Raw genomic sequence first — 20,310 nt, forward strand, 5'->3', positions numbered from 1 at the left:
TTGTTTCTGTTTACTGCAGTGTCCCTAGTGCCTAGAACAATACCTGGTCAATAGGTGCTCAATAAATATTTGTTATATGAATAAATGTGCACAAAAATGTTTATTACAGTATTGTTTATAATACTTTCTGAAAGTATTACAAACACTTTATGAAATAGAGTAGAATAAATAACATCCCTATTTGTGCAATGAGAGGGAACAGAGAGATTAAGGAGAGAATACAGAGAGATTAAGGAGCTTGCCCAAAGTCAAAGGACAAGTGTCCAGAGTCTCAAGTGTATAAAGTCTGCCCTATCTTTGGCTTAAATATATTCCTCATTCCAATATATTCTAGTAAGAAAAATATTAGAATGACAAATCAGTTTATTCCCTTAAATATTATGTAATCTCTAGAAAATCTATTACTTTGGAGAGAATTTTTCTTTTTATTTCATAAATAAGAATTACTTCAAGCAAAATAGAATGCAAAAGGCTCTCAGTCATGCTTGCCTTGATGTATATATGGGAAGTGGTTATTCTACTGTGAATTTTACTAGTGGGAATTTTAAGAGTAAGATGCTCATTATATGAGGCATGTGAAGAACGTTGGGAATATAAATGTTATACATTACCTGCACTTACTGTTACCATATAATATGGTATCATTTTATCAAATGGGACTTTATATTCCACTTTGTCTAAAGCCTAAAATGAAGGAAAGAAAAAATATATTTTAAGGGGAATACAATTTAGCTTTTCTTTATAAAATATAGAGGCCTGTATACTCCATAAAAACACCTAATGGCTTTTAGTGTCAATAGAACTTATGAGCCCATGTAAAGATGAAGAAGACCTTTTAGTGTAAAGACATTTAACTAGTATGATCTGTCTTTACCCATAATTGTTGTATCTCCTTGTGGAGAAAAAGAGAAGGGATGGGGGAAAGACAGAATCAACATGTTGCTACTATGGCAGGAAATAGGAAAATGGGCTGCTAGAAAGGTAGGGGATACACCATGCCCCAGGCAGAAGTTCCTAGTAAGGTATTAATGTCATATTAGAAATGTCTAAAGCTGTGTTCTTCAAGACAGGTAGAAAGGGGGTGGATGAGTTGAGAAATTCTAAAAACTTAAATAGTGTAACATTCTTGCTCTCAAGGAGTTTATACCTGATTATGATTATATCACATGGACAAAAAAATGACTTGTCTTTTCACTAGCTGGGATTGATGAGAGGAAGTAAGCTATGCTAGCTTTTAAGACATGGAAGTTATACACCTTGAAGAAATGTACTCATGGAGACATGAGTGGGTGGCTACCTACCCACAGGCTGAGCACTGGGAGTTGGGTGTGACGTGGCTGTTCACCAGGCTGGGTGTCAACACTGAATGCCTATGACTTACCAGCGGGGGTCTCCAGCTTGAGAGAATTTAAAAAGCAACACAGCATGTTTGGAAAACTATTTCAAATTATGTATTAAAGCCAAACATAAATATAAATATATGACCTAGCAATTCAACTCCTAGATATACTTAAGAGAAAAATGTTCTTACGTTCTCCAAAAGACAAGTGTAAGAGTGTTCACGTCGGCACTATTCATAATAGCCCCAAACTGAAAATAAACCAAAAGTCCATCACAATACGAATGAATAGGAATAACTGCTCAATGAATTACTATACAGCAATGAAAATGAACAAAGTACTGCATATGGAACAATGTGGATTAATCTTAATGTTGGGTGAAAGAAGCCATATATAAGAGTATGCAGTGCACGGGTGAAAATAATCTATGGTGGTTCCTTTTGGTGGAGGTGGGATAAAAGTAACTGGAATGGAGCATGATGAGAGCTTCTGGGTTGCTGATGTGCTCTGTTTCTTAATCTGGATTTTACTTTGTGAAGATTCATTTAGTTGTACACTTAGGATTTATGCACTTATCTGTGCATTATACTTCAATAAAATTTTTATATTAAAAAAGCAAAATATGGGCAAATGTATGTGAGTGCAGAGTACAAAAGTCTGGTAAAGTGAATTTTAGGATGGGGCTAATAAAGGAAGATTCGTTGAAGAAAGTGAATTTTGAGATTCAGCTGAGAAATGTGGGTGGATTAAAGGAGATACAAATAAGTATGCTATATATTAAGGATATGGGAAAATGGGACAAGCAGAGGACATAAAGTGCTTTATTGAGGCAGAAATCCAATAATGATACATAAAGAGAAGTGTATACAATGAGATACGATGAGGGGGAAACTTAGATTTTGATATGCAATAGGGAACTACTATTTTTCCTTTCACAATATTTAATTTTTTAAAAGTAATTACATAGGTAGCATATGCTACCTTTATATATATATCAATATAAGTATAATAATATAAGTATTCATAAGTAAATATAGGTATAATTACATACATAATTATATAGGTAGCATATGCTGCCTACTTGTGGAAAATGTTAAAAATAGTGAAGTATAAAGACAAAAAAATTATAACTCCATTCTCCTGATATAACCTCCAAGTTTCCATATTGAAAACTGTGAAGATATAATTTGAAGATTAATATTTATCATACAGATGTTTATTAAATAAATGTAAGCAATAAACTCAGGCGGGTCAGAAGATCTTTAAGCTTTGCCTGCTCCCCAACTCCAACCTGCTGCCAAGAACTGATATTATCTCAAGAAAGGCATCTGCATGAGGCAGCCCTTTTTCCTTTTCCTCCTCAACTAATTGAGTTATAATCTTTCTAGAAAATAAACATGTCTAAAGATCGCTAACCTAGTTACAAACCACATCCCTCCCAAATAAAGGTATCCATAAGAAAGGTGGAGAATGTTTGCCTTTTCCTATACATTTTATCAAATCAAGAATTTAGGAACTATATAAATGTCTAATCAATGTACTGTGTACTTGAAACTAATAATAAAATTAAAATTAAAAAATCTTTAAATTTCATAGAATAACAACATATATTGAAAAAGCAAAAAAAAAAAAAAAAAAAAAAGAATTTAGGATTTTAGAGGTGTGGCTTGAGGAGCAAAAGATTTTAGCCATAGGCTAGTTACAATACCAATGGATGGGTTGAGTCACAGAATGAGATAGGATGAAAGACCTCCTGGAAAAAAAAAAGTAAAACCTAAGTTCATTAAATTTTCTCTCTCTTAGTATAATTTCCATATCTTCTTCCATGTTGTTGTGTTTGGTGGAGGAGAAATTGGGAGCAAACTTGTAAAGTTACTCCAAGTCGAGAACTCATAAAATCTTCATGGAAGTTCGTCCCAGGCATGGACTAAAGCAATAGTTAACTCTCATAGTTTGGGGTACAACTCATGTTATCAACAAAATCTCCTGAAACCTGGACACTCAAGGTCTCTGTCTTGACCTATTTTTTCATAGGAACCACAGAGCGCAGCTCCAAAGAAAAGACAAACTCGCTCCATCCTCAGTTGTTTTTGTACACAACTGTGGATAATTGGGGGTCCTCCCTTCCTCAATAACAGTAGCTCTGAAGTCCTTGAAGTTGGCTCTGGTGAAGGACACTTGCCTACACTGGAGATGGGACGAGCCCTGTGACGTGATTTGCCCATATCCTATACTTTCCCTAGCAGTGAAAGTATTTAGAAATACCTTTCTCAGTAAGGGATTGTTTATTATTTAGATAGTAAATTCTTTTTTAAAAAATTAATTAATTTATTTTTAATTCTTTAATGTCACCACATATTTGACACTTTTTATAGAGAGCAAATTCTTTAATGAAAGTGGAATATGGTGTAAGCTGATAAAAGCAGAGAGAAAGTAAATAATCCAACGGCAGGGCAGTTGTTTGTCCATGAACTGAAAATGGGAATTTAAAGTTAATTCCAAGGTCGTCAGTTAGAAAGTACAAAGCCTGCTTAAGGACCATTCAGAGACTAGAGGTAACGTTCTGAACCTCATCTCAGGAAATGAGGGGAAAGCACTTGTGCACCCTTGTATGCTTAGTTCAAGGGTATTTGATGCTCATGTGGTTTGTTAGAAAAGAATTCCTTGTGCTTTTCACAAATATAAAGCTCAAGTTTACTCTGAGGAAACAATTACTGGGAAAGGTAAAACCACCATGGGAGAGGGAAGGACCTCCCTTTCGCTTATCAACTCATATTAATGGCAGAATTCTATTGTGCCAGAGGGACTAATTTGTCCCTTTGTTTCATTGAACAGTTGCTGGGATCCCCCGGGGGGTTCAGAAAAGTGTGTCTCAGACCATCATCTACTTAAGTCCATTAAAATTGATGTGTCCTTCACACAAACTCCTGCCTGAAGTCCTAAATTTACAAATAAAGTATAGATTGTTTGCATTATGAAATGATTCTTTACACAAAGATAAACTTTTTCTTTAAAAAGCAAAATATCCTGGTGTATTTTACAATAGGATTTCATGTGCAGTAATTTGATCTACATGCAATTTTTCTAGGAGAACATCTTCAGGGTCAAAGGTTGAATGCCTGTATATTCATGATGGTTGTTGATATGGATAAGTATCCCAGCATACAATGTATTGGTGTCTGATGAATTATTGTAGTAGCAACTTCCTGACCACTGCAGGGTGTTTACGAAAGATATCGACTTCACAGAAAGCTTAGTAGTCTAACTACTGATCTAGGGGAGGAAAACTCAGCAGAAAAGGAGCAAGGGTAATGGTATATTAGTCTTATTATATGAGGTGTTCTCCTGGTTAGCTTCTGTACTAAGTATAGCTGTTCTGAGGTATTCTCTCACTGGATTTCCTGAAGACATTTTTGACTTAAAGTTAGAATCATGAAAATAATGGCTACGGTCACTATTAGACTCCAATGGGAAAATGCACGAAAGTGCATTTATAAAGAATAGTGCTAGACAAATATCAGTAATTATTATTATTCCACCCTCCCAGTGTTAATTATAACAAAATATTTGATTCTGGTGCGTAAAGTGAACAAACACTGGGTTTGCATCTGTGTCTAAAAGATGGCACTGAAAATGAGTCTCCAACAAAATAATATTTTTCAAAGCACCAAACTCCAAGTTAAAAAAAAAAAAAGGAAATAAAAGTGGGAAGCACATAGGTTTGTTAACCAAAAAGCTGATGAAATGTTATGAGATTTACACATGGTGACAGAGCTGTCCTGTGATGAGCATGACTGGAGTCCTACTTCCATCTGTTCTGGAACACTCACCGAGCAATGAGCCCAATGAACTGTATTGTAAGTGCTTCTGGCCTCTCAGTATTTTGAGCACAGCTTATCAGTGGGAAAATCATTAAACAGCAGGAAGGAGAAACAAAAAGCAAAATAAGTGAAGGGGGTCGACCGAAGAGCTGTGGGGAGACTGGGAAGGGTGGGCATTTACATGAAGCAGCAGCAAGTTCAATGATGGGAATAAAATTCACGATGACATGAGGAAAAGGAAACGGGGGTTATGTGAGAAAGGATTTCATACAGAGAAACCAGAATGAACAGTGATTCACTAGGATAAAGAGGAAGAATGCTATTATCTATCAGAAAACAAAATCAACAGAAACCAGTGGAAAGACCATGCAAGGGATGTAAAGACACCACAGGGGTCAGAAACTTTCCATTTAAGTCGCAAAACAATGGGCCAGAAAGCTACTTGCTACAAGTCAGTTGACATTTCAGGAGTAGAATTCACTCTCATAAGCCATTAGCACACCATTACTGAGCACGATACAACAGTAACTTCCCACCCAGCCTGGAAGAAGACTTTTCATGTTCTTCCACTGAGGAGTGGTTCATCATTTGGCAAGATGTGGTTCTTGTATTTACATATTTTTTCTAGGGCACCATAATATTATTAGTGGGTATGAGTGACTGGTCCAAAAATAGCTCATTAGTAATATCAAAATCTGTTTTCTATCGTTATGCATTCTGAGACCCGTGATCACATGGGGACCATATTCAGAAATTGAAGAATTTCTTATTTGACCTTCCATTATGAGAAAAATGAAATCACTGGTTTATCAAATAGGGACAATGTGTACTTTATTTCTTATCCAAGCTATTAGATATGAACGGGCAGGAGGTGAATATGATTTATGCAACAGAATGATTCTGCTTTTACTCACTTATCTACAACAATCAGTCATTTAGAAATGTTAAATTTTTCTTGTGTTAAAGCCAAATGTCTCTAAAGTTTGACTGGCTGTAAAGGTTCATCATCAGAACCATTATTTGCATGACTCTTTGGCAAGCATGAAAAATACTTTCATCCAAGAAAAAAAAAATCAAAAGAATTGATGGCTCTGGGGGAGACTGGAGAGTGAGGACTGACTGGGAAGGGCATGAGAGAATTCTGGAATGACAGTAATGCTAGAGAGAATTTAATATAATAAAGAGTACTATATCATAATATGGGTTAAGGTCACACAGATGTATACACTTTTGGAAATTCAGCAGATTAAAAAAATTCAGTGGATACACACGATCTGTACATTTTATCATATGAAAATTTTACATTAAAATCTATAAGCAAAAATTAAATTTTAGCAAATGACATACATGCTGAAGTATTTAGGAAGAAATGTTTTGAAATGCATGAAATGGTGGGTTTACTGATGGCTAGAAGGATAGAGAGATGGAGAGACATGTGACAAAATGAGCACAGTAATATATTAATGGTATAAATGAGCACAGTAATATATTAATGGTATAATCCAGGTGGTGAGTATATGGCTATTTACCGTAAAATTTGCTGTTTCTATATTTGAAAAATTTCATAATAAATGTTAGGATAAAAAAAATACTCTCTCCTTGAAAAAGACTCTGTATTGAAGACAAATCCGTACTCTAATATGAAAAAATTTTGAGTTAGGACTTCAGCCTTGAATGCAAATTAGAGACCCAGGCAGGAGTTCTCCATCTGCACAGAGTTAGGTCTCCAACTCTTGGGAAGTTACTTTCAGTTCTGAGAGAGAAATTCCTTTTTAAAAAAATGTATCAAGCACTTGCTATCCCAATCCATCTTGCCTGCAACCCATCTTTTTGTCCATTGGGGCCATTCTTTTGTTCATTACTTTTGGGAATGGCATTTAGCTGAAAAGGCAGCATGAGAAGTATTGCTACTGTATTTATGGGTGCCAGAGATAGAGGTGATACAGAGTTGTAAAGGAAAGGAATGGGGCAGTTTCTGCTCTTGAGGGGATTGTAACAGGACAGGAGGGTGAATTAAAAAATAAAACTGAAAGACCTAATAACCAATTGCTAATAGAAAATGTTTTCTCCTACAAAGGCCTTGTTGGCTTCGTTGCATTAATGGAGTCAGGAAGCTTGGAAAGTGAGCTCTGAGGGGCTACCAAAGAAACCCCTATGTGAGGGAAGGGGCCCACTTCTGATGCTTAACTTCTGGGCTCCTCGTTCCCGTTCCTACCTATCAGACTGTAAAACTTCTCCTTTGCACTTTTCCTCAAACTTCAAGGATCTACTATCTTTATGTCCTCTCTTAACCTCAGAATTCTTAACCCCCAAGTTGGGATACCAAATTAGATGTAGTATCCCTAAATTCTCTTTCTAATTGTCCTATAAACAAGAAGCAGCAGGATTTCCTTTTAAGGCATTTGATCTTATTTACTACCAGAAAAGCAGATTAATAAGTAATAGACATGGAAAAGCTACAAAGGCTCAAGAAGCCCCACAGCTTCTCAAGGTTAAAGTTCCTGGTGTATATTTTTTGTTTTTCTTCTAGCTGATACTAAGGAACTATGGAGAAAGAACTGCCTTCATCTTTCATTCTTGAATTTGTTCTCTGAACCTCCTTATGGCTTTTGATGTTTATCTTTTTCTGACCCTTGATGTCTGCTTTCACAGGCTCCTTCTTACAGAGATATCCTAGGTGAAGGTGCAGAGGGAGCTTACAAGGTGCATCCAATTCAGGCTCACACTGTTCTCAAATGGATGGTTACACCTTGGGGATCCCTGCTCAGCGACTCCCTTCTCGACAGCCTTCATGTTCTACCCAGGAACTGCATCCTGAAACCTGTACTCAGCTGGAAAACTTGCTTGCACAAAAGACAGAATGGATTGCCTTATTTTTATTAGACTAATTTTAATCTGGTTTGGAGAAAGGCTAATAATGTACTGTGATTTCTTTTCCTTCTTAACTCTCGGGAACATTTTACTACAGTTCAGAACAAGAGGAATATTTTAAAACCCAAATTTATCCAAATCCAGCTTTAGTTGCATGTGAATTTAGACTTTTAAATGCCTACTATCTCAGTGTTATAAGCAAAGAACTTTGTTTTCTCAATGAACCAGTTACCATACTATTCTTGCTTAGTCCTTCTGTGCATTAAACTAGGCCAACAAACAGAGCTATTCCTTGGAGGAATAAGAAGATATAGTATGAATCAATGTGGTAGACTTTCTAGAGTAATTCTTGTTTACGAAAATTTTATTCACTTTAAAAATTATGAAATGTGCATAAAACATGATTGAATTTTACACCCTTATAAGAATGATTATATAAGTAAGAGTTTAAGAGCATCTTTAAAGGAAGGTCTTTGCTACAACAGATGTCTTAGATCTTGGTTTGGGAAACACAGTCACCATAGAGATAGAAACATGTGGCCCAGATTACAACAGATCCTTGGTTTTCTAATTCAAATTATAAGAAATATGCTTGTTTCATATCATAATATGGTTCTAAATTTTAGCTCAATTCATATTCTTTCAATAGAGAATGAAAGTCTTATTAAAACACCGGACCTACACACACGTAAGCACACATGCCGCGCGCGTGCGCGCACACACACACACACACACACACACACACACACAGAGCTAGAGCGAGAGTGAGAGAGAATTTATTTGCTCATCAAGAAAGAGCACTTAGATTGGTTATAAATTATCCAGCATAATTTGTGCCAAATGATATTTAGCTTTACAGAGTGCCCAGTTCCTACATACTGTGACCATTAGAAAGCCACTCAATAGTTTTAAGAAATAGAAGCTTTCAGCTCTGAATCTTGTATAACAAAAGCCAAAGTAAAAAGAAAATGCATCAAGTCACAAACAGCAGTAAGCCTAATGACCAAGAAGACCATTAGAAAATGGGCAAGCAAAATTAACTCTCAGTGGGAGTTTCAGGCTTTCCAAGCACATGTCCTTAGCTTCATTAACTTCCTACTACAACCAGGGCCAGAGTCACTATCAATATTGGATCTTCCTTTCATTTTTGGTAGCCAGAGAGGGCAACGAACTCTACCCACTGACCTAGGGACCTAGACAGAAAAATGGTGATACAGTACTATTCTGAATACATCTAGCTGACCTTAGACTTAAAAGAAAGCGGAAGTCGGGAAAGACCAGCTATGCGGACAAGATTAAGTGCCTGTTTTTTCAATTATATTTGTATGTATATGCATTTATCTGTGCATGTATGTGTGTAGTGCTGGTAGTTATCGGTTTTACTTTTATTTGCCTTGTCCTTAAAACTTTCATTTATCCATATCAGTTCTGGTCTCTTTCTCTCCCTTTCCCTTTCCTAGGATTGCAAACTCCTTTTGATTCAATAAAGAAACGGGAGGAGGGAGCATTTGGTGGGAAGTAGGCCTAGTATTTGTAACAGCAATTTGGGAAATAAGAGGAGACGCCCTAGTTATGACGGTGTTAGAACTGAAAGAGCAAGCAGGGGGAGGTGAGGCAAGACCAGGACGAGCAACAGCAGCATGCCACCACCACTGCCAGGACTGGAGAGACAAAGGGAAGAAGTGGACAGTCAAGCCTGGAGTAAGGGCCACCCAGACGAAGCTAGAACCACAGTGGATCTGCCCAGAGGACGTTGGAGCGATAGAGCAGAAGCAGCTGTTGTTAGGGTGGCCACTAAAGCATGGGGAGAGGAAGAGACAGACCTTGGCTTCTCGCTTTCTTTTGTATCTTACCTTGTTCCACTGGCTAAAGCTACCTGGCATAGGAGCCTCTTTAACATGATTTCCCAGGGGCAGTATTTCTGCAATACAGGGCAAAGCAGGAGAAGGTAGGAAATGTATTTAGGGACAAAAAGACAAAGAAGGGCTCACAGCTTCCCTTCCTCCTTCCACTCCTTACTTGAAGACCCTAGCTATGTAAAAGCATTTCCATGCATAGATAGTTAGGGGAGACAGACACCATGTGTGAAATGCCATGGCTAACTCTCTTCTATGGTTTTACGACACCCAGTTTTCATCAGAACTGCACAGTTAGGATACAGTAACCTATGAATTCTAAGGAAGCAAATTGCTTTAAAAATATAACTACTGTCATGTAAGGTTGGAAGTAAGAGGAGAGTTTAAATAAAACATCAAAAAGTTAAATGTTTTATTAATAAAAATAAAGTTTTATTTATCAAAATTTCTATTTTCTCTTCCTAGGAAGAGTAACTTAATAATGACTATACATTCAAAATATCAATAAAGGTCATACATTGAATATCTAGACAATCATAAGTTCTTGCCAAGAAGAAACTCAAGGGTTATTTCCTTGTTGAATCTGTCCTCGATTTTTTGTGTGGGAGACTGAAGTCAGAAAGGTAATTTTTTTCTCTCATCTCTCATAAAATAAAAGGGTTTCTTTTTTCGCCATGTCTTTTTTTCTTACTTTTCCATTTGAACGAGTACTTACTCACAAGTATTAGTTTCATTTGCTCACATCGATTTAGTTGTGTTTTCAAAATTTGGCTAACCATATATCCAAATAATTTTTATGTGCCTAAAAAATATTTGTAATTAGAAATATTGGTTTATGAGAAAAGAAAATTATTTTCCTTGCTCATACATAATAGATTGTCAGCCATGCACTCTTTGAGTTTTCTAATTTGTAATGTGATATGATGGCACTTTTGGACAGTAACTAAAATGATCTATGGCCATAAAGATATAGTCTCATGGATATAAGAAAGATTTATGATTCTGGTTATGAAAGATATTTTACTCCTCAGCAACATTACAGGCATGGCTGAAAGCCCAACAAAATCGAAATAAATGTAGAGAATGAGCAAGCTTGTCAGGTAATAAAGGAAGTTCTTCAAATCAATGGTAAGGTTACATAAGGGGCTGAGGTTTGATTACGGATATAATTTTAATCCTATTTTATAATTTTATCCCAAATATTTCTAGACCTGCATCTGCTTATCTTTAGGCAAATAATTTTCCTTTAAAAAACAACTGAAAGGCAAGTAGGAGAAATTAAGCGCTTTAAAAAATACTAATCACATAATCCTATGCCCTAGCATTTGTTTTCAGGGACATGTTGACTACATGTAAAGAATGTTTCCAGAAATTGCCTCTTTTCAGCCCTAGCTATTCTACAGAATGGTCTTTTAAAACTGAATGGACTGCAATTAAAACATGGACGTAATGCCACATTTAGATTCAGGCTTGGAAACTAAAACTACTCTCTTTTGTTGATTCATTCATTACCAGGGAGTGATGATTAAGAAACTCAAGGTTGGATGAGTTATTCCACAGTCATTGTCCAAAAATGAAGGATTCTAATTAAAATGCAATGCAGTAGCCTAAAGAAATATCTGTACATGTGAAATTACTATACCAGAAGCAAGTGTAAATCAGGTAATTTCACATTTCTCCTTTGTAGGTATAACAAAATGTCTAGCCAATAGCTAATTTTATAAATAATTTAATGCCATATTACAGTAACATCAACCGGAGACAACTTGCTCCAATTTGAATTCTGTCATCCCTAATGTGGTTTCATGGGCCAACTTAATAAACATCAATTTGACCTCATGATTACTTTTTAACAAATTTTATTCAAATTTGTTAAATCTTTCCTCTTGTGGAAAAGAAACCTACACACATTTAAATAGCAGTATAATGATAAAATTTCAATGGTGGTAAAATTTAACAAATGCCATATTTTAAAAAATATGTAAGCTTTAGAAAACTACACACATTTAAATAGCAGTATAATGATAAAATTTCAATGGTGGTAAAATTTAACAAATGCCATATTTTAAAAAATATGTAAGCTTTAGAAAACTACACACATTGAAATAGCAGTATAATGATAAAATTTCAATGGTGGTAAAATTTAACAAATGCCATATTTTAAAAAAACATGTAAGCTTTAAATACTTCTAATGAGCAACCTATGTTTTAAAATGAAACCACTCTATAGTTCATCATTAATTTAAAAATTAGTAGTAAAAAACAATTTTTATACATATTGATTTCATGGAAGAAATCTGTTTTCCTTCATAATAACAGTCTCCTAATCTTTTTTTTTTTTCCCCAGTAAATTAAAGCTAGTGATATATGGCAGGAAAAGAACCCAAGTTTATTAAAACAAAACAAAACAAAACAAAACAAAACCTGCTACAAGAGCAGGTTATTTGGGATGATGTGAGTGAAATAATAGTTCAAATAATATTTAGTATGGTGCATATTATCATATTCCACTGTAAAGTTTATCTTTACCTTTCAAAGATAAACCTTGTCAAAGCAGGGTTCTGTAAGGGAATTATTTTCCCTGTTTCATTTGCTATAGGCACTTGAATTCAGATACTGATGGAATAGCAGTATTGGGTTATACACTCTTTTTCAAGAGACAGATTGAAGATTTAAACCCTCTCGAAAATGCTTAATTACATATCCACACAAAATCTGGTGTAAATTTCAACTCACCCATAACTACTAAAAGGGCTCTGAAGACTTAATTTTAACAACCCCTTATGTATTAGATAACTTGGAGTAAAGAACTACCTTTAACGAGATTTATGAATAAAAATATCTCATTGAGAATAAAAATAATTTATGGAATAAAAGAATATAAAGTTAACTCCCAACACAATAATTATTTACGACAAATAAAAATATTATATGGTAGGGGTGATATTAATATTTGATGACTTATTGGTCTGGTCTAGACTTCTCTTCTTTACTAAGTTTTGGCTTGAGATGTATGCACCACATGCTAGTCTTGTTACATGTTGATGTCTCTCAGGGTGCCATTTCCTTGTGTCATAGTTTTCCTTGTAATAGTTAATTAAATCTGCCTCTACAACTGTGATTATTTACAGTTCACTCCAAGTACAGAATTGGGCTCAATTGATTTTGCTGCCTATATAATACAGTCAACCAAATCCTTCTCTGTTTCTTGTCTTTTGTTCTGTTTTGTTTTCTTATCAAATCATGGCTTTACACTTGCTGTGGGATGTGCCTCTCTGCTTTGGGCTTGTATGTCTCCTACCAGGTACCTCCAAGCTACACATGTCATGCAAAAATGAGAGGGCAGTTTTATGGTTAGGTCTTTCAGTAGCTGGTCCCAAGCTGAAATTGACTCACACAATGAAGGAAAGATGTATTGCATTATATTTCCCTCCTTCTAACAGCCATTTCACTGCTAAAACCATATGGCATTTTCAGTTTAATACACTTAGAAACTCTGAAACTGTGTGAGAGCAGGAACTCTTTCTGCCCTGTGTGCTATTATACCCACACTCCCTAGAGGAGTGCTTGCCACATATTAAAGACCAAACTAATATTTGCGAAAGTTATAAAAAAATAAAATGAAAGTCACTGCTTTAACATTTTACTGGTCATATTTAAACGAACTGGGTCAAAATTCAGAGAAAGATTAACGTTTGGTTCTTTAACACAAACCAAAATATGATTTTTAGTTTGTGGTTCAGTTAAGCTTGATAAAATCTTAAGGTTTAAAAAACATTTCCTCATTAAAATAAATTGGAGACTTCTGTCTATGGCAGACTAATTTTCATTAGTTAAGCCCTATCACTGTGATAAAGTAGAAAAGCTGAAGGGAAAATAAAGATTGAAAAATTGATTTGAAAAGAAGAACTTGAGAAGCTAATATTCCAGAAAGAAGGAAAGCCTAGAGAGATGAGTCTGATATTTGGCAAAGTGTTCGGCAATTTTAATGCAACAGCTAAGAAGGCAAGCAGAATTCTGGCAATCTCATGAGACTGAGGGCATAAAAAATTGGAGTTCAGGACTCACCAAGTATGAGGAGCCTTGCTGAATAAACACTCCAGACATTCAGCTGCACTTCAGAAGGGCTATGCCCCATGGCTAGGGTAAAAACAGAAACTGACCAATCCTCACAAAAGCTGGAGGTCAGCTTTAAATAGGCTTAATACTTGAGTGAAAAGTAAGTGACTTCTCTTCAGACACCCTCGAGACAAAAAGTAAATCCTCATTGAAGGACAATACTATCAACCAGAGACTTAAATCATCACCAAATTTTTTCGTATACAACACCCTTCAATTAATCAAAACTAACCAGGCAGAGGGAAGAAAATAAGAATTGAAAAATAAAAAGAGAAAGGAAAAACAGACAATAGGAAAAGATATCCATCTTGTAGATGTCAGGAAAGACATAGAAATTAAATAACAAGACGGAGAATTTTAGCAGAGAAGCACAAATTTTTTTTAAAAGATCAAAGAGAAAGTCTAATACTGAAACCCATAAAAATAAAATTAGGAATTTATAGATGGATTTAACAACAGATAAGAAACATCTTAAAATGCTTGAGAGATAATTTATATTAAAGGAGCAACAATAACAATGACAGCAAAGTTTTCCATGGAAACAACAGATGCCTGAGCGCTAGAACAGCTTCAAAAACAGAAAGAAAAAATGGCCGAGCCAGAATTCTATACAAGCAAAAACATCCTGCAATAATGAAGGCAAAACAAAGACTTTTGTCAGACAAAAATATGATAAAATAAATTTTTAAAAAAATTAGATGAATTTGTCACCAGCAAATCTGCACTGACAGAAACACTAATAAGATCTGTTCAGGCAGAAGGACAAATGATCCCAGACGGAAGCATGGAAATACAGGAAAACCAAGAGCAACATTTGCATTGGTTAATCTAAATGAATTTTGGTACTATAAAATACTAATAGTGTGTTGTAAGGTTTTAAATATATATAGAATTAAGCACATAATAACAATAGGACATAAGGCACAAAGGGAGTAGGAAGATTTAACTTGTTCTACGGTCCTTGCATTTTCTAGAAAGTGGTAAATAAACAATCTTATATCAGCTTCAATAAGTCAAGAATGCAAGCGTGAATCGCAATTAAAACTATAAGAAACATTAAATGTAATGCATAAATAACAAGCTAACAAAAAATGAAATAAAAATTTAAAAACACTTGATAAATTAACACTAGAAAAGGTAAGAAGGAGAGAAAAACAAAATACAGAATGAAAGGGACAAATAGAAAGCAGATAGTAAGATGATGGATTTAAGCCAAAATATATCAGTAAAATTGTTAAATGTAAATAGACTAAATAATTTTAGTATTCCAATTAACTGACGAAGGTAGGTTGAATACAAATTTGGGAACAAATACAAAATGTAACCTTGTGCAGCTTATTTTAAAAAGACTTAAATATAAGGAAACAGAAAGCTTTTATTTTCTGTATGAAAATGGAATGGAAAAATACTATGCAAATATTAAGCAAAAGGAAGCTGGTTTACCTATAAAAATATCAGACAATGCGGTCTTTAAAGCAAGAAGTATTACTAGAAATAAATAAATATATTTCCTATTAAAAAGGATAATTGTCCAGAATATAGAACAATTAAAATATAGAACAATTAAATCTAATAATATACACTGAAAATACATAAAGCAAAAGATCAGAAAAGAATAGGTATTTCTATAAGCATAGAGTGAGATTTTAATAACTTCATTCAGTAAATAATAGAATAAGCAGTCAGAAAATTTAATAAACAGTACAATAAATTAGAAGAGCACAACTAACAACATTGTCCACATGTTAAAAAAGATGACTGAAAAAACTCAGTGATGTAAATCCATTTCAGTAGGTTGGGAAAAAAAATTCAGTAAATGAAGTTTCCTCTACACACATAAAAAGAAGGATAATTAATATAAAACCAGAAACTAATGAAATAGAAATCAAATATATGATGGAAGGAATCAGCAAAGAGTTGTTTGAAAATATAAATATAATTAATAAAAGGGGGTTCTATTTCTCATACAGGTGAGTAAGCTCCTACCAGACCTGACTCTTCTCCAGATAACAAGCATAAACTTTGGACAAAATATGAAAACCAACAACCTGAAGTCACTGGAGAGTGAACAAAAGGAGGAAGATTCTGAAAGGAAGTTGACATTTGGGAGAAAAGAAGAACCCAGAGTGAATTGTCTGAAAAAAAAAAAAAAGTTTTGTGGCTTTTAGCCTGAGAACAGGCCAAATGAGGGCTCCATAGGTGTATTAGTGTGCTTGGGCCGTCACAGCGAAATACCCTAGCCTATGTGACTTAAACAACAGAAATCTGTTTTCTCATCGTTCTAAAGACTGGAATTTCAAGATCAAAATGCCAGGAGAGTGTCTGGTTGCGTTGCTAATGACTGCCATCTCACTGTGTGTTTGTGTAACTGTGTGCACAGAGAGAGCGAGCGAGAGAGAGAGACACAAATATAAGCATGAAAAGCGGGTTATTAATATAGATTCTATAGTCCTCAAAAACAGAATGAGCAGATGCTATGAGAAACTTTACCATATAATTTTGAAAATTTAAGTACAATTTATTTCATTAACTAAAAGAAAAGTCTTTTTTAAAAATTACTAACTCAGTCTATGGCCATGCCACCCTGAACAAGCCAGATCCCATCTGATCTCGGAAGCTAAACAGGGTCAGGTCTGGCTAGTACTTGGATGGGAGACCACCTAGGAAGACCAGGTGCTGTAGGCATAAAAAATAAAAAATAAGGGATTATAAGCTGAGAAGGTCCCTGCAATCTGTGAGGTCAACCAAGGGTTGCCTTGCCTAAAAAAAAATAATAAAAAATAAAATTAAAAAAAATTACTAACGTATTACTAAAACTGTGATTTTATCAAAGTTACCATGTATGTCTATAAATATAAGCAACAAACATAAGGAAACAAATAAAAATATCTTTTACAGGAAAAGATAGCATCAGAAAAATAAAGTGCCTATGAATAAACCTTATAAAAATGTGTAAGACTTCTATGCAAAAAATTACAAACTATTTTTGAGAAAAATTAAGAAGACTTAAGTGAGTGGTGGGGCATACTCAATTCATGAACTGGAAATTTCAGTACTGTAAAGGTGTTAATCATTCCCAAACTGATTTAAAGCAATTCCAGTATCCCAACAAATTTACACATGTATAGACATTAAAGACAAAAAAGGCACTATGTAAAAGACAATCTTTTCAATACCAAGTATTGGGCCAACTGAATATCTACATGGGGAAAAATCCTTCTGGATAATCCACAAATATCAGTTCCAGGTAGATTATAGATTTAAATGTGATAGTATAATAACGGAGCTTTAGAATATGACATAGAAGAATATCATTATGATCTTGAGGAGGCAAAGATTTCTTTAAAAAGAAAAAAAAAGGCTGTATATGAAAAAAACATTGACTACATTAAAATTAAGAACTTTCATCAAAGATACATGTAAGAAGTGAACAGAATCTACAGTAATAGGAGAAGGTGTAACAACATATGTAACTAACAAAGGACACTTGTAGAATATGTAATGAATTCCCACATGTTAGAAATGATGATGTAATTTTAAAATTTGGCAAGTAAGTTAAATAGGAGCTACATAAGAGAATACTCCAATTGCTTGTAAACAAATGAAATGATGCTCAATTACACTGACCATCAGGGACAGTAAATCAATGGGATACATGATACACTTACCAAAATGGCTAAAACTTAAGCAAACTGACTATCCAATGAGTAATAGGAATTCATATACTGATGGTGGAACTGTGCTTAAAAAATAATCCTTTAAATACATTCGAATCAACAGAATTTGGAAATGGTCCAAAAATACCTGGGTCAGTTGCTTTTATTAATTTTGTTGCAGAAACAATACTACACTTGTAATCTGCACTATTTATTTTATTTTATTTTCATCTCAGTACTGAAAGATCCAACAGATCACTCAATGGGAGGCAAAACTTCATTTTCTCAATTACAGGAATCATAATTCGATGGTGTAGTTCTCAAATGGCCAGTTTAGGAATTCTTTTGTGGAATGATATAACTTATCCTTAAATATCCCATCATGCCTCATGCTGAATGGACCTGAAGGTGGCACAATTCCTGTTGTCACCAACTCAGGTCATGGATTTCTTTCAAAAGAGGCCCAGAGTCACGTGGAACAACTAAATAGCACTTTGAAAGGCTGGATAAAGGACTTTCATATACTGCCCAACAGAGGATTTCTGCATTGCATTGCTGAGCTTAGAGCTTCAATTCACTAACACAACATTAACAGGGCATTGATGCACTTTGTTTTCACTTACAAGGAAAAATAGGAGGAAAGGATAATTATAGGAGAACATATAAGAAACCCAAATACTCCCAGTACCAAAGATTCCTGGAAGCCACTTTCGTGTTGTAGCGTCATAAAGCTCTGAACTTCATCCATTAATTATATTGGACAAAGCTTCAGCCTTGAAAATGTGTGCTCTACATATTTCAAAGCAATTTTACAACTTCTTCTAATTTTATTTCTGATTTTTTTCTCCTTGAATAAACCCTGAGTTTATCAGATTTAGTTTTCCCTCATAGAAGTCAACCTGTATGGAACATTTTAACATTTGAGGAGGTTTCGATTCTACTTACTTTATTTTAAAGACATTTGCTATTCAAAATTCATTAAAATTGCCTGCAAAACAGGAAAGCTGTTAATTTGGTTCAATTAAAAAATAGCACAAGTTTCACTTTTACATTTATTCCCTCCTCACCTTCCCCTACCACCACTTTTCCAGGCTGAGATTTGATCTGGAGAAATATCCATAAATCTATCAGCCACAGGGGAAATATGTCATCTTTTCATAGGATTTGCTACAGTGGATCTATGAAAGCCCATTTAAGTAACTTCACTCTAGGAGGTCATCAGACAAGAAAAAGCGAAGAACTAGTTATAACTCCCGCATTTTAATGCATTCCATGATCCAACTGCACATCTTCCATAAAAAAGCTCCTTTAAAAAAAAAAAAACAAAAACATTTCAGACCGTTTATGTCCCTGTAGCCATCTGCTCCAACTTTCTTTGCATCGTTTTAGTTTATGATCTCCAAAACTCATATTACCCGTTTTCTGAATGGGCTTGCTGATACTCTTTGCTGTCAATTTCATCTAACTCCCAAGTCCTCTGTATTTCTGATTCACGAGAGCAGCCAATGTGCCCATCATTTGGAACTGCATCAGTGGTTCAATCCTTACGCTTAACCTTCTGTTGAGCGTCTTTATTACTCAGCTCCTCAAGAATATGGCTGAGGAGTGGGTATGCTGGTTCATCTGCAGCCTGCTACACTAATGAGTTTCCAGGCAGTATTTTATCAAAGCAATGTGTCAGAGCCTTTCTGTTATTGCTTCTTGTTTTGATGGGTTAGTGTTCGTTATTAAAGGAGAACACATTTTTTTTCCTTTCCTTGACAGGCAAGTTGAGGGCTCTCGGTAATAGGTGCCAGAGAAGGAACATCTGGTATACATTTAACAATGCACTGTTGCATTGTTAACTTAAAGCTGTTACTCGCCTTGATAAATACATAATGGGCCTCAAGAAATTAAGAGAAAATTAAAATGTAAATGTTTACCCAGACCACATTTCCCTCTTCTTTTCTTCCAGTCACCTATACCTGTACCCTATATGCAAGTGAAAGGAAAGGTTAGTGCAAAACCTCTCTTTGTGGCTCATGTTTCCAGAAACTAAAAGAACCCTTCTCATCCCCCACCCCGACACCCCACTTTTTCAAACAGGAGAGATAGCCGAGGCCAAAACAGCAGCATGGTGGGCTTGCTAAATTAGGTTAAGTACTGTTTTCTGAAAATAACATAGGCCATTTAGAAAATCTGCTTCCCCTTTGGACAAAGGATCTATATGGGGTTAAGGATACTATAAATATGTTCAAAATATTTTTATCCTATCACCAGTTTTTGGCTCCGAATTTTGCTCATTTATACAGGTGATGTTTAAAATGCATTGGCCTCCTTTTAGCTACTTTGCTAGAAAAGTGCACTATATAACAGCTGTTCCTACAGTGAAGATTCACAGGTCCGAGGTGAGAAAGTACATTTTTAGGCCGTCACCAATGACTGGCTTTTTTCCCCCTTAAAATGTCATGCCTGTGCGTCGTACAAAAGGAGGATGGGATGGAATCCTGAAAATGCATTAGAACAGTCCAAGAAAGGTAAAAGGAGGAAAGGTGGAAGGGATGTAGGGAAGAGGGAGGAAGGCAGATGTAAAGAAGGAGAGGTAAAAAAGGGAAAGCAAGGACAAAAAGAATCTTTAAAAAGCCACAGTTCGTAGCAGCTTTTACAA

General features: G+C 35.1%; 1 pseudogene; it reads left to right on the forward strand.

The window, feature by feature from the left end:
• Positions 1 to 16,573: 16,573 nt before the first annotated feature.
• LOC120598946 (uncharacterized) lies at positions 16,574 to 16,692 on the forward strand (annotated as a pseudogene).
• Positions 16,693 to 20,310: the final 3,618 nt, after the last annotated feature.

The sequence above is a fragment of the Pteropus medius genome, unplaced genomic scaffold, assembly GCF_902729225.1.
Source record: "Pteropus medius unplaced genomic scaffold, Ma_sr-lr_union100, whole genome shotgun sequence".
NCBI lineage: Eukaryota > Metazoa > Chordata > Mammalia > Chiroptera > Pteropodidae > Pteropus > Pteropus medius.